This window comes from Sminthopsis crassicaudata, chromosome 3 (assembly GCF_048593235.1).
Source record: "Sminthopsis crassicaudata isolate SCR6 chromosome 3, ASM4859323v1, whole genome shotgun sequence".
NCBI classification, from domain to species: Eukaryota; Metazoa; Chordata; class Mammalia; order Dasyuromorphia; family Dasyuridae; genus Sminthopsis; species Sminthopsis crassicaudata.
The window spans coordinates 372,682,263-372,695,907 of record NC_133619.1 but is presented as its reverse complement, the minus strand read 5'-3'; the positions used below and the strand labels follow the sequence as shown (position 1 = coordinate 372,695,907).

Here is a 13,645-nt window from a genome sequence, read left to right as displayed (position 1 = left end):
TAGGCATGACAGTTCATTCCTTGAGTCATCTTAAATGTATTTCTCTATCTCATTGCCCAAACCTAAAAAGAATAAATTCTCTTCCCTCTCTTCCACAGTTCTCTCTTCTACCTTCCCTATTTCTGTTTATAATGCCCCCATCTTCTTGGGCATTAAAGTTAATTCTTTGAAGTTGTCTTTAATGTATCTGTTTATATCATCATCCATATTAAAAATGAATTCTTTATCTTTTCCCTCAAACTCTCTCCTCTTCTCAACTATCAAGGGCACTATTATCCTTCCCAGCCTCAAAATCTTGGTGACATCCTTAATTAATCTCTGACATTCAACTCATATATCCAATTAAGTCTCTAGATCTTTTCATTTATTTTGCAACATGACTTACATATATTCTCCTTTTTCTAGTCACGAACTACCATTCTAGTTTGAGAATTTATCTAGCAGAGTGTCTGATATGATTACTGCTTAATAAACACTTGTTGATTGATTATTTGATAATGTTTTACCTTAATTATTGCAATGGCCCTTTTAATTACTCTCTCTTTTCCAAATCTCTCCCCACTATAATCTCTCCTCCACTCACCTGCCAGAATGTTTTTCTTAAGGTGTAAATGCAACCAAATCCACACAGACTAATCTCCCTCCTAAATACATTTCACTGACTCCCTATTACCTCCAAGATGAAATATAAGATCCTTTGTTATTTAAAATTCTTCACATTCTGGCTTCTGCCTACCTTTCTTGCCATCTTACATTCTCCTCTGCTCTATGCACTCCAAGACTCAGCCATATTGTTCTAGTTTGTTCTTTTCACTCAATATTTCATCCTATTTCCCTATTTCTTCTTACTGGCAATTTTCCATAACTGAATCTTCTCACTCCCATTTCTTATTCTTCAAATCCTTGCCTTCCCTTAACTTTTTTTATTATACCTTTTTATTTACAAGATATATGCATGGGTGATTTTTCAGAATTGACAGTTGCAAAACCTTTTGTTCAAATTTTCTCCTACTTCCTCTCAACTCCTCCCTCAGATGGCAGGTAGACTAATACGTATTGAATATGTTAAAATATATGTTAAATACAATATATGTATATATGTCCATATAGTTATTTTGCTGCACAAAAGGAATTGGACTTTGAAATAGTGTACAATTAACCTGTGAAGGAAATAAAAAATGCAGGCGGACAAAAGTAGAGGGATTGGGGATTCTATGTGGTGGTTCACATTCATTTCCCTGAGTTTTCTCTGGGTGTAGCTGGTTCAATTCATTACTGTTCTATTGGAGCTTATTTGTTTCATCTCATTATTGAAGAGAGCCATATCCATCAGAATTGATCATAATATAGTGTTGTTGTTGAAGTATATAATAGTCTCCTGGTCCTGCTCATTTCACTCAACATCAGTTCATGTAAGTCTCTCCAGGCCTTTCTGAAATCGTCCTGCTGGTCATTTCTTACAGAACAGTAATATTCCATTACATTTATATACCACAATTTATTCAGCCATTCTCCAAATGATAGGGATCCACTCAGTTTCCAGTTTTTGGCCACTACAAAGAGGGCTGCCAAAACATTTTTGCACATGTGGGTCCCTTTCCCTTCTTTAAAATCTCTTTGGGATATAAGCCCAATAGAAAAACTACTGTATCAAATGATATGCACAGTTTGATAATTTTTTGAGGGTTCCAAATCATTACTGTATTATATATCCTGGGGTAAGTGCAGATGAATGAAATAGTCTGTAGATTCAGAAAAACAAGACAATGTTCTGAAAGAAATCAAGTTGGTGGCATGAAATGAAATCAATTGAATTTTAAAAAGTCTGTCTCTCCTTGCCATTCTATTTTAGATAGATATTTGAAAGGAGTTGTATTAGAAAAAAATGGGCAGATGGGGAAAGAAGAAATGATGGCAATATTTAACTATAAAAAATCCATATTTGATGTTTTAGTTCATTTAAGAAGCTAAAATACTTAAGGGAAAAATAAATAGATGAACTGTCCTGAATTTGGCTGAATATGAATTACTCTTAATTAAAAAACCGGCTTACTTCATCAGCAACTTCATCAGAACCTCATTATTGTCCTCTCAGCTTTTCCTGAGAGCACAAGAACTTTGTACACAATATTTTTTTCAACAAAATGCTCTTATTTCAGAATTTTTCAGAAACATGATCAGATATAATAAGTTTTACACCTAGACACTTAGATTTCATCTAGTTTAACACCTTAATTTTACATATGAAATGACTTTCTAGATGTATACAGCTAGAATAAGTTTGAGATCCTTTTTTGGCCTAGGTTTTTACTCCAGTTTCTCTGCTCTTCTACTCTATCATGCTGCCCTTCAATAACAATAATAATTGGATATTTATTCAATAATTTAGTATCTACAAAGTATTTTCCCTATAACAACCTTTGAGATAGGCAATGCAAGAGTTGTTTTCTCCATTTTATGGAAAAGAAAACAGCCTTCCAATGGATATGTAGCCAGATTTTGTAAAATTGAAGTATAAATTCTCTCAAAAAGCAGTAGTTTTCAAAGTTATTTTCTTTTCAAATTTGACTTTATCATCTTAATAGTTAAATATGAAATACAAAGAATCATGGAATTTCCCCACACATACTCATATACATAAGGATTGTACTGTGCAATGAAATGAGTATTGGACTTGAGATCCAAATCCTTGGATTCAAATTTTGACTCTCATTTATTAGTTTATTATCATGAGCAAATTACTAAGGCTTTTTTTCCCCCCTAAGCTTCAATGTCCTCATTTGTTATATGGTAATAATAATACTTGTAGTACTTATAGCATGGGGTTATTGGGAAGATCAAATAGGATAATTTACATGGAAGCACTTATAACTTTATTGCACTACATAAATGTATTGTTATTGTTATTATATGTGCATTTCACAGCAAGTTTTATGTTGTGAAGAAAATCAAATTTTCCAAATGAAATCCCTTTTGCATCTTTTACTAGGAAATACATACAGAAGTTTTCAAATAGAATTTTCCTCATTTTTCTATGTTGTGCTTGAAGTTGTTCAAGACAGACATTGAGATCCTTGAATTAGCGTAAAGATCGCATAATGATTTCAGTCCAAAATATCATTATCATTAATGTAGTTGCAGAATTTGCCATAAAACGTAAGAAAGCAGAAATGAAAGTGGTAATCTCCAAGCTGATGTGTTTGATGCAAAATTGTCTTCGCATTATCATTTTATTTCCATTGTGGAAACTCACCCTATTAATTCCATATCTAAGCAGAACACTGAAGATGTTCCTTCATACCCTTTGTACATCTGGATGAATTATTATGATTGATTATTCATCGAGATACCAGACTGTTTGTTTGGAGTAGCTGGGGCCTATCTGGTATTCTTTGAGCAGATTGATGCTATTCTAAAAGCCTCCTTTACCTATATTTATTTTGTAATAGCTTAAAAGTGTCTCTAAATTTACCTTCAGTCTGTCCCCTAATTAAATGGAGTTATTGTAGTCTGGTTAGTCAGTGACTAACAGGAGTCTATTTTCAGTGACTTTTCTTTTGTAACTTGTCAGCTTCTATCACTCTCTTTATAAGCAACTTGTGGCAAATAGACACCCATGGAGCATGTCACAAATGACCTTTGAATTTGGACATTCAGAAGTAGCTATGTACCTTTCAGAAGTAATGTTCCTTTCATAGATTGTTAGAATTATAGAACTACAAGTAGAAGGGATCTCAGAGGCTATCTAGTCCAATTTTCCTAGTTTATAGATTGATCAGTAACTAAGAATTTATGAGGAATTTACAATGTATCAGTCAATAGGTTAAATAATGAAAATACAAAAAAAAAAAAAAAAGACAAAGATATTTCCTCCCCTTAAGGAGCTCACAATTTAATGAGATAAGTAAACAGATATGTATAAACAAGACATGTAATTAATTCTGATAATAACTAATTATAAAAATAATTAAATTTTTAAAAGAGAAAGAATCAGAAATAAAAGATATTGGTAAAGGCTCACTATAGGATATGAGATTTTTAATTGGGACTTGAAGGAAGTGAAGGAAACCAGGAGGCAAAGAAGAGAAGGTATTACAGTCAGAGAAAATGTCCAGAGCTGAGGGATACTTTCTTGTTTGTGCAGCAGCAAGGAGCCCAGTTTTGAAGAATATAGGACAACTAATAAGGTGTAAGAAGCCTAGAATAAGATGGAGGAGGGAGAAGATTAAGTTAAAGTACTTTGAACAGGACACAAAATAGTATTTTGTATTTGATCCTCAAAATGATAGAGGAGCCACTGAGGTTTATTGAGTAGAGAGCTAGCATAATCAGATTTGAATTTTAGGAACATTTTTTGATAGCTAAATGGAGGATGAATTGCAATGAAAGAGACTTGAGGCAGGCAGAACCCACTAGCAAATTATTGCAATAGTCCAAGTTTGAGATGATGAAGACTTACAATAGACAGTACCAGAGAAAAGAAGGGAAACCATTGAAGAGTAGAGTATAACACCTAAATTGCAAGTCTGAGGGACTGGAAAGATGGTGTTGCCCTCTAGAGTAATAAGGATGATGGGAGGAGGTTTAAAAAGAAAGATAATGAGTTCAGTTTTGAACATGTTGAATTTAAGATGTCTACTGAACTGGAAAATAGTTCTTGCCATTTAAAGTGTGGATGATTTAGAATTGTAGTTTACATACTCCTTTGGTATTTACTAATTTATTGATCTCCTTGAAGCCAGTGACCATTTCTTATGCTTTTCTAGTCTCTCAAAAATATCTGATAACAATGCTAGGAACACAATAAGTGTCTAATAAATACTTGTTGAACTGAACTTAATTGAATTACAAATACATTTATAATTCATGTTTCCACCCCCTGGAAAATATCCTAGCATAAACTGATGCATCCTTTAAAAGAATAGAGTTGAAAATAGACAACACTAATTTTACTAGTATCTAAAAGGGAAACATAATTTTATCAGAAATTGATCACCACATTCACATATATATCTATGAACGAGAAGCACAAAGTATATTGTAATGTTAGATATGTTTTAAAATGTATTTGGTTGAATCCTTGTTATTCTGTTTGACTATTATATATAACTGCTTATTTCCTTCCCCTTCCCCTGTATAAAATATGATCATAATCAAAGCAAAGATAATATTACCTGTACTCTAGTGTCAGTTCTGCATTCCATTAATTATTTGTCTTTGGGAAGGCACTTTGCTCTTCTCTTTCTGGGTCTCAATTCCCTCAACTATAAAGGTAAAAGCTCAGAGATCCCTGGAGCTCTAATATGTTTTTATGCTGATTGCTTTTCCCATGGTCTTCCCAAGCCATCCACTCTTCCTAAAGATTTTCCAGATTCTTTTTCCCCACTTATTCTTATTGTTCTTTACCATTACTTTAGTTCAGACAATATGTTTTCCTGTGGTCTCATTCTGCCCCTTAGCCATCAATTACAGGAAATAATTTGTTTTGATTTATTGGCTAAAGCAAAAGATTTTTGTGTTTTCGGAAATTCTGGCTGAAGTCTTTTGATTTCTGCCTAATTCATATCTTTCTTTGCATATCCTTTCCAGACTTATCCAGCTAGATCTTGACTTTTCAAAAAGTTCCCTTCTCACTCCAAACATAAGTACTTAAAATCTTCTCATGATTCTAAAAACTCCTAAAAATAAGCTACTGTTACAATTTAAATGCAGGTGGAAAAAAGTATTGGATTTTTGCCTTCAAAACTTATCCAAGATCAGAAATGTTTTGAGAAGAGAGGTTATTGACTTCATTCCTCCTTGAGTGTTAGATGCCTGATGTATCCTTTCTTCTCTGTCACTCTCCCAGAGAATGCTGGAAGTAAAATATATATTTTAACAAGGTAATATCAAAATTATTTTATTTGTAACAAAACCAGTGGTGTGTATAAGCAGTTTGATTGCTAGGAGAGGCATTATGAGAGTGGGAAAAGCACACGATTTAGAGTCAGAGAGATCTCTGTCACTGATTGCTTTTGTGATCATGTACCAGTCACTTCAACCTCTCTGAGTTACCTATAAATGAGGGGGTTAGCTCCAACTCTGTGATCCTGTAATCCTATTATCTGGTCTCATGTTTTCTCCCTTTCACTACCTGAATGACTTTGAAAAAATATTTTCATTTTTCTGAGCCTCAGTTTTTTCATTTGCAAAAATGAAGTTTTTGATTTATAGTACAAAGAAGAGTTTTATTTAGGAGAGTAGTATAGGTTACTGGGTAGTCATGGATGTTGAAAATATATCACCAATAAAGCTTTTTTTTAACATTTATAGAAGAAAACAAAAAGAAATGTAAAAAAGACATAAAGAAATTTTGTTATTTCATTATTAAATTATATATATAATCTATATACTTCTTTGAGCAGCTAGGTTTTATAGTAGATAGAGTATCAGGCCTGGAATTAGGAAGACTCATCTTTGTGAGTTCAAATCCAGTCTCAGAAACCTCCTAGCAGCCTGGACAAATCACTTAACCCTGTTGCTCAGTTTCCTTAATTGTCAAATGAGCTGGAAAAGAAAAGAGCAAATCTCTCTAAAATCTTTGCCAAGAAAACCCCAAATGACATCACAAGTTGGACACAACTGAAATTACTCAACAACAACACAAACTTTTTAAAGGCAACTATTATATTATTGAAATTGTCTCATATAATCCTTTTGTCTTCTTTCTATATTGACATATCTGTGTCTTTGTTTATATTAACAATTAACATTAAGTTAACAATAAGAAAGAAAATTTAAAATTAGTGACTGGACTGTAGTTGTTTGTAGCTCTAAATCTGTAAGTCTGTATTGCTATGATTATGTATCTACATAGTGGATCTTAAGGGATCTACAAAATCTTCTTTTAACCCAGCCCCAATAAAGGCTGTCAGAAATTCTACCATTAGAAATTTCTTTAAATTAAATTAAATTTCTCTAGGAGCCCTTTGTTATCCTAGCAAATAGACTATGTTGAGCCATTATCTGTCATCAGTTAAGAGTATTATAAAATCATTGAGTTGGAAGGAAATTGATAGTCCCATCTTCCTCATTTTTTAAGGTAAGAAAACAACTGCTGGAAGATGATAAGTATCTTGGCCATATGATTCTATTGCCTATTGTGCAATCTATTAAGAAAAAGGAATGAAAATGATCTTTTGAAAACACAATGGGCAGGTTTGTTTCAAAGGCTGTAATCTAGATAGCCACTACCGTGGGTTAAGTGCAAGGCAGTTGACAATCCTAGGCCAGTTTGGTTTATTTTTAAAGATATATGCCAATTATATATAAACTCTCAGGCACTTACAGATATGCTTAAACCACCCTCTAAAACACCCACTACACACATTTATAGACACACAAACACATATATAATATTCACAGAAAAAAGAGGAAATGTCAGAATTGGAATGCTGATACAGGCTGAGAAACATTTTGATATGACCCAGAGTGATCATTGATTACTTCTTATCAAAAATAGTTATAGAATATGAAAATTAAAGTTATAACTAGGATTTGTTTTGCTGAATTTAAATTATTTCAGGGAATTAGAGGGCATAAATAATGGCAGTAGGATTAAAAAATAGTCCCATAGGTATAATCATAGTGGGAGTGGAGGAAACAGTCTATTCTCCAGCAAATTAAGTTTGTGTTTCTTATGAGATATGGAAAAGTTGGTCTTAGAGAGACCTACAAGTCCCAGGTTACTTAACCTGGGGAATAGCTAGACCTCAGGGTAGTAAAGATCAGCAAAGCATGAGACAAGGTATAGGAACAGAAGCTGATGTGGGAATGTCTTGGAAGGACCATATTCCTTCCATGTGTTAGCACCCTGGGTAAAGCCCCATTCAACCCATCCAGGTTATGGCTTTAATGACAATGGGCAGGCTGGGAAATTGCCAAATTAGATTTGTGATTTGTTGCTTTCTTCTCATTCCATCTTCTGCCTCTTTGAAAGGACACAATGTGATAACAGAGCTTCTTATCCTCTCCTCATAGTGGTCTCTCCTCCAAAGATATCAGGTCTTCTTTTGTTCCTAAATAATTTCTCCTTTCTGTATTAGTTTTCCTTTCCAGCCAGATATATGAAGTAGGAAAAGGATAAAATAAGTTCTATTATATTACTTCCATAATAAATCCTTACTAGTCTCATTTTTTTCTGTTAAATCTACATTTTTTTTCTGCTGATTAATATTACAGATTACAAACATAACAGACTTAGAAAGGTATCTTTCCAGCATTAGCACAGCTGGTAAGCACTGGGCCTGTTAATCGAAATACAAGTATAATTTGATGTCATCAGGTCACCTTTTAAAGCCCCTTGGGTTGAAACCATGCAGTGGAATAAAATAATAGCCCCTGCAGGCCTTTGCTGAATACAATATGAATAAACAACAGGTGTGCTAGTTAATTGTTTTCTCATCATGGTGCATATTTCACACTCCATAACTCCCAAATGAAATACCAAAAGAATGCATAAAATTAAATGATTCAAAGATTTAAAGGGTGTATGCTTTTTATGATAAAGTGAGAGGTAAGGAAGCTCTAAAGGGGGCCTGGGTGTATAATGGTTTTTATTAATGGTACTAAATATGTAATGTTTATTTTTTTCTCTGACAAGCCTTTAAAATGGACACAGACCAAAGACAATAGCTACAAAAATGTGGTATACCAATATATGCTAATATTCAAACACCTCCAACTCTTGGATCTCATAAGTAGAGGAAAATTAATTCCCTGGAACAGCTCTTAAATAATGTAATCAAACCTCAGTAGAAATATTATGTACATGGTGATTATATTCCCTTTCACTTTGACTGATTTTAGGCTTTGATCTTTGACCTTTGAAATGAAAACTGAAATATGATCTCACAGAAATGTGTTTTAGTATTTACACTTATAGCTGCTTTGACTTCCATTAGCAGCCTAACACCACTCTCAGAGAATTTCAAATCAGATTAATCTAACTAAAGTTATGTTAAGTGATTAAACACATACACACATTCATGTGTGTGTGTGTGTGTGTGTGTGTGTGTGTGTGTGTGTGTGTTGTAAGATTCTGTGTTACCATCTGCTGAAGAACCAACCCTTTTGCTGGCACCAATCCATACTGGCCAGCCTTCACCCTATATGACAAAGCAAGGGATATTAGAGTGACATGAGATTCTAGTCAAGCAATCCAGTTCCTTTTTGATTGAATTTTTCTAATGTGCACTCTCCTTTCCTATGACCTGCCCTTGATAATGGTGGTTTGATACTAGTAATATCCAGGACCTCATCTGAAAGCTATGACACTATTGACTAAATCTCTGTTGACTTTGCTGAGAATGTGAAATACTGTATTCAGAGATAAAAATCAGCACAATGATACTTAATGCAACCGAAGAGTCCATTAATGCTTTAACTCTTACATCCTCAGCTATTCTGTATCTCTAGCCAAGAATAGGCTCAGGAGCTGAGAAATGGAGAAGGGAGATAATTTTATCATTTGATCTGTTAGAGATGATGCCAGCCTTCATGATCATGAATTGCATTTTCAAGGGATGGTCATTCCCAAAGTTCATATTAAATGTAGTGGCTTGCCTTGAACAGGCTATGTTTCATTAGCTACTCACCTTTGCAGAGATACAGGAAGGAGTGGCAATTTGTCTGTGTCCTCCATGAGATACAAGGAAGGGCATTTGCTACATTATGAATTAAACTTTAACTAAATATGCTACTATGAAAAGTGGGCTTCTAGAGATTGGTGGATTGAAACAAAAGAATGTAATTCACTCTATTCTTTCTAGTTTGTTTAGTCCTCTTTACATTTTTAATAAATGAATTTCATTCTTATAAAAAAATATCCCCAATTCTCTGACCATACTCCCAGTGGGAAGGAAATATCATTGAACTTAATTTATATCATTCAGTCTCCAGGCTATAACACCTTTCTTCACATTGTCATTTTACCAGAAGGAAGAACTTCCTTAAAAAATCTTTTAATTTAACCATAAAAACTTCAGTTCTTCTTTCTAATTTTCTTATTATTAACTTCACCAGAACCTCTTAATGGTGGTGCCTGGGGTACTTGAAATTATTTTTTCCCCTTGCACAGTGAATGAGACTTCCTTGATAGAGAAAGAAAAAGACTGCAATAATAAAGACTACATTGATTTGGGAAGTTCTAAGATCTTCAAAATTAATATTAAGGGATTTTTTCCCTTTTAATAGGAAATAACCCCTCTTATCAAAGTTCCTGCAGAACATAATATTTTAATTAAAAAATTAAAAAATGTAAATTATACTCCCTTCAATATTAAACACTGATTAGCTTTGTGATCTTGGGCAAGTAACTTTACTGCTCAGGCTCAATTTCCTTATCTGTAATACAGAGGTAATAGTAACATGTACTTCATAGATTTACTTTGAGTATCAAATGAGATAATATATGTAAAACACTCTGCAAACTTGAAAAAACTATGTAAATGCTATTTATTATTTTCATTAATCATAATAAATACAGGTGCTTATCACATAAATTATTAGGTGCCTTTTGTGTGAAATTTGGGACCTTGATGAAGGCAGATGGTATAATGCTTGCTCCATCTCCCCCTTTCCCCCATGAGTGTGTGTGTGTGTGCCTGTAAATAATCAATCTCTCTTTTTCTTCGGTCTCTTTTAAAATTTTATCTAGAATAAATGAATGTCAAACTGAAAAACTCTAAAGGGAAAGTATCTCCTCCAAAGTACTCTGATTTCTAATTCACTGATACCTGAACATCCCAGAAATTCAAGCCTTTGCTTTATTATCACATAATGATCCACAATATCTTTCTTGAACCTTTTCACTTTTTTTTCCTAAAGGCAAAAATTTAGAGTTAGATAATAGTATTAATTTTCCACCCATCTGCACATGTTTTGCTAGCCTTTTCAAAGCTGAAAATAGTTTTTACATTAGCCTAGGAGATAGCCAAAATACCATTTTGAATTAGTCTGTAGTAATTCAGAAAAACCATAGTAGCAAATTCAACACAGCAATGGGAGGCAATGGGGAGGAAGAAGTTAATTTCTTTTGTTGGAGATTAAAATTAATGTGATCAATTCTTTACCCTTCCAAGACTTTGAACCTAAATTTTGAAAGGTAAATAGGAATACCTAAGTACTTGATTCTACACATTATCAAAGTAAAAGACCTTTATTACACAGGTAAAATGAAATGGGTTTAAACAATTTTCTTTGTACGTGACTTTGTACATAAAAAGACAATGCAGATCATTCAGACCTCTAGAAAAGGAAGAAAATAAGTTTTTCCATCAATTTTCAGCTTTATTTTACTTGTGAAGTTCAAATATAGTGGCTTGTATTCCTTGAATTCAAAGGGTTAGAGTGTAGAAAATACTTAGGCTATAAGTATAATGTGAAGTCTTTGAAGATGTGTATTCTAATTCTAATATCCATCCTAGTGTGATTTTGGGAAAGTCACTTAATTACTCTGCAACACTTACTCATCTATAAAATTCAAAAGTTGGGCAATATGACCCTGAAGGTCCTTTCCAGGTCTGCTCTTATGAGAGTAAGATTACGACTGTTCTCTCAGTAAAATGACAGCAATCTTGGATTATTTTTTCCCAGAAGTTGTGATTGCCTTGAGACATTCACTTTGGTCCCTCTTGGGATCCATGTTAAAATACTTTAGCAGAATTGGAAGTTCACTTTCAGAATATATAAGAGTTATGCTTTTTGCTTTTCTTTATGAAAAAATAAGCTGAAAATAAGAGAGATTGTGGATTTAGAATGGAAAGAAAGTACATCTTATCTAACCCCCTTGTTTTACAGATGTAAATGTTATGTGATAAGGCTAAAGTCACATGGTACCAAGTATCAGATGTAGAAAGCAAACTAGAACCTCTGACTCAACTAAAGGTGTTTTTTGTTTGTTTGTTTGTTTGCTTGTTTTTCTACTGTACCAAGCTGTTCTTTCAGAGGAGGAAGGTGCTATGACAAAGAAGACAAATGTTTTTCTTTAGTCCACTAGTAGGAAAATTGAAACTGTAATGCTGGCCTTGTAGTTACCAGAGTCCAAACAAACCAAGAATAGTATTTAATCTAGAATTTATTTTCAAATCTCATTTGAAGTGTTTAGAACATGCAAATTTTTGATGGGAGAAAATGAAGAACAATCTCATAGAATAATATGCTCAGATTCTTTAGAAGTCAAATGTAGTGCTTACTAAAAATTGAAATGAAACAAAGATAAGCATGGCGCCTGTGCAAGGATGACATGCAAATTCATGAAGATTTCTATATTTTAAATTTATTATTATTTTTAAATAAAAAAGAGAGAGAAAAGCCAAATATGATATTCTCCCCCTCCCCCCCATGGAACATAGTTTTAAAGATGCTTTTTTGTGAACTTCTATACAAACATAATGAGTTAAGGTTTGAGAAAATGAGATTTAAAATCAGGAAAGTTTTGATTTCTCTCAATATGCTAGAGCAACCAACTGTGCTTATCCCATTATATGGTGATAAAGCAACCTCTGATAGCCACAGCCTGTGTGATAAAATGATCACGGCAGCAGGGAGAAAGAATCTAATAAGGGAATTGATCTGCAGATTCCAATTCTGTAGGCGCCAACATTGATCAACATAAATGTCAATAATGAGATCACAGTGAGAGCTGCCTAATTCTTTCAGATGGTTTTGGATTCTCGTGACAGACCACAGAAGTAAATGTGAAAAGGAACTGAAAATGATCCAAATCATACCACTAAACCCAATTCACATGATAACTGATTTTGGTCTATAATGAAAATTCATTGGACTATCCAGTAAAATTTAAAGAATTTTTATACTCTAATACACATACATACAAATACATGTATATGATTTATCTAACATTAAAGATATTATTTCTAATATGTAGGTAATAAAATAACAATAATATCTGTGTGATCTCACGAATGTTACTTAATCTCTTTAGTTCTCAACTTCCTTATCTATAAAATTAGACTAGAGTATAACTAATATTCATCCCTTCAAGAACTAATACTATGCTCCTTTGTCTGTTTCTGTTATTGTTCACAGTAATACACAAATCTGTACTAAATCTTTAATAATTATAACTTTCCATGGGGGTAGGTGGGGAGCACTGTAGCAGACATTCATTTTTAGCCTCCTAAAATCATAAGCAGGGCAGATCCTAGAAGATTAATGATATTGTTTTTCATGTCATAGAAGTTTGAAGGCCAAGAAGTGAAATTCTGAAATGTTTGAGTCATCCTTCATTTTAAAGGTAAAATCTTAAACTGTCTTGAGTTATTGAAGGAAGATAGTGTGAAGTGAAATTGTATTCCCTCTGCTGCTCTCTGCCTTTCCCTCCCTTTTGAGGGCAGTGACTAGTTCAGTCTACAACTGAAAGTAAGGAAAAGTTTAGAACAAGGCATTAGTATTAACTACAGATATAAGAAAATTAAACCTCTAAGAAAAGGTAGAAGAAATTGGACTTATTTAGCCTAAGGATGTTAAAACTAATGGATGACTCATTATTGTTCAAGTATACTTGTAATGATCACCTATTCCTTTCCTCTGCTGTGTCTTTTGTGAGAGGAAATAAGCTTAAGTTGCACCTAGATTCTTTTAG

At 33.3% G+C, this 13,645-nt stretch overlaps 1 protein-coding gene and 1 non-coding gene across 6 annotated transcripts in view; both read left to right on the top strand.

Annotated features, from left to right (window-relative positions):
* Nucleotides 1-13,645, top strand: part of NCKAP5 (NCK associated protein 5) — a 939,808-nt gene that overhangs the window by 763,291 nt on the left and 162,872 nt on the right. The gene's annotated exons all lie outside the window — the stretch shown is intronic.
* Nucleotides 12,208-12,313, top strand: LOC141565189 (U6 spliceosomal RNA). Its single transcript, XR_012488879.1, has one exon. It is a non-coding gene; the product is annotated as a U6 spliceosomal RNA (small nuclear RNA).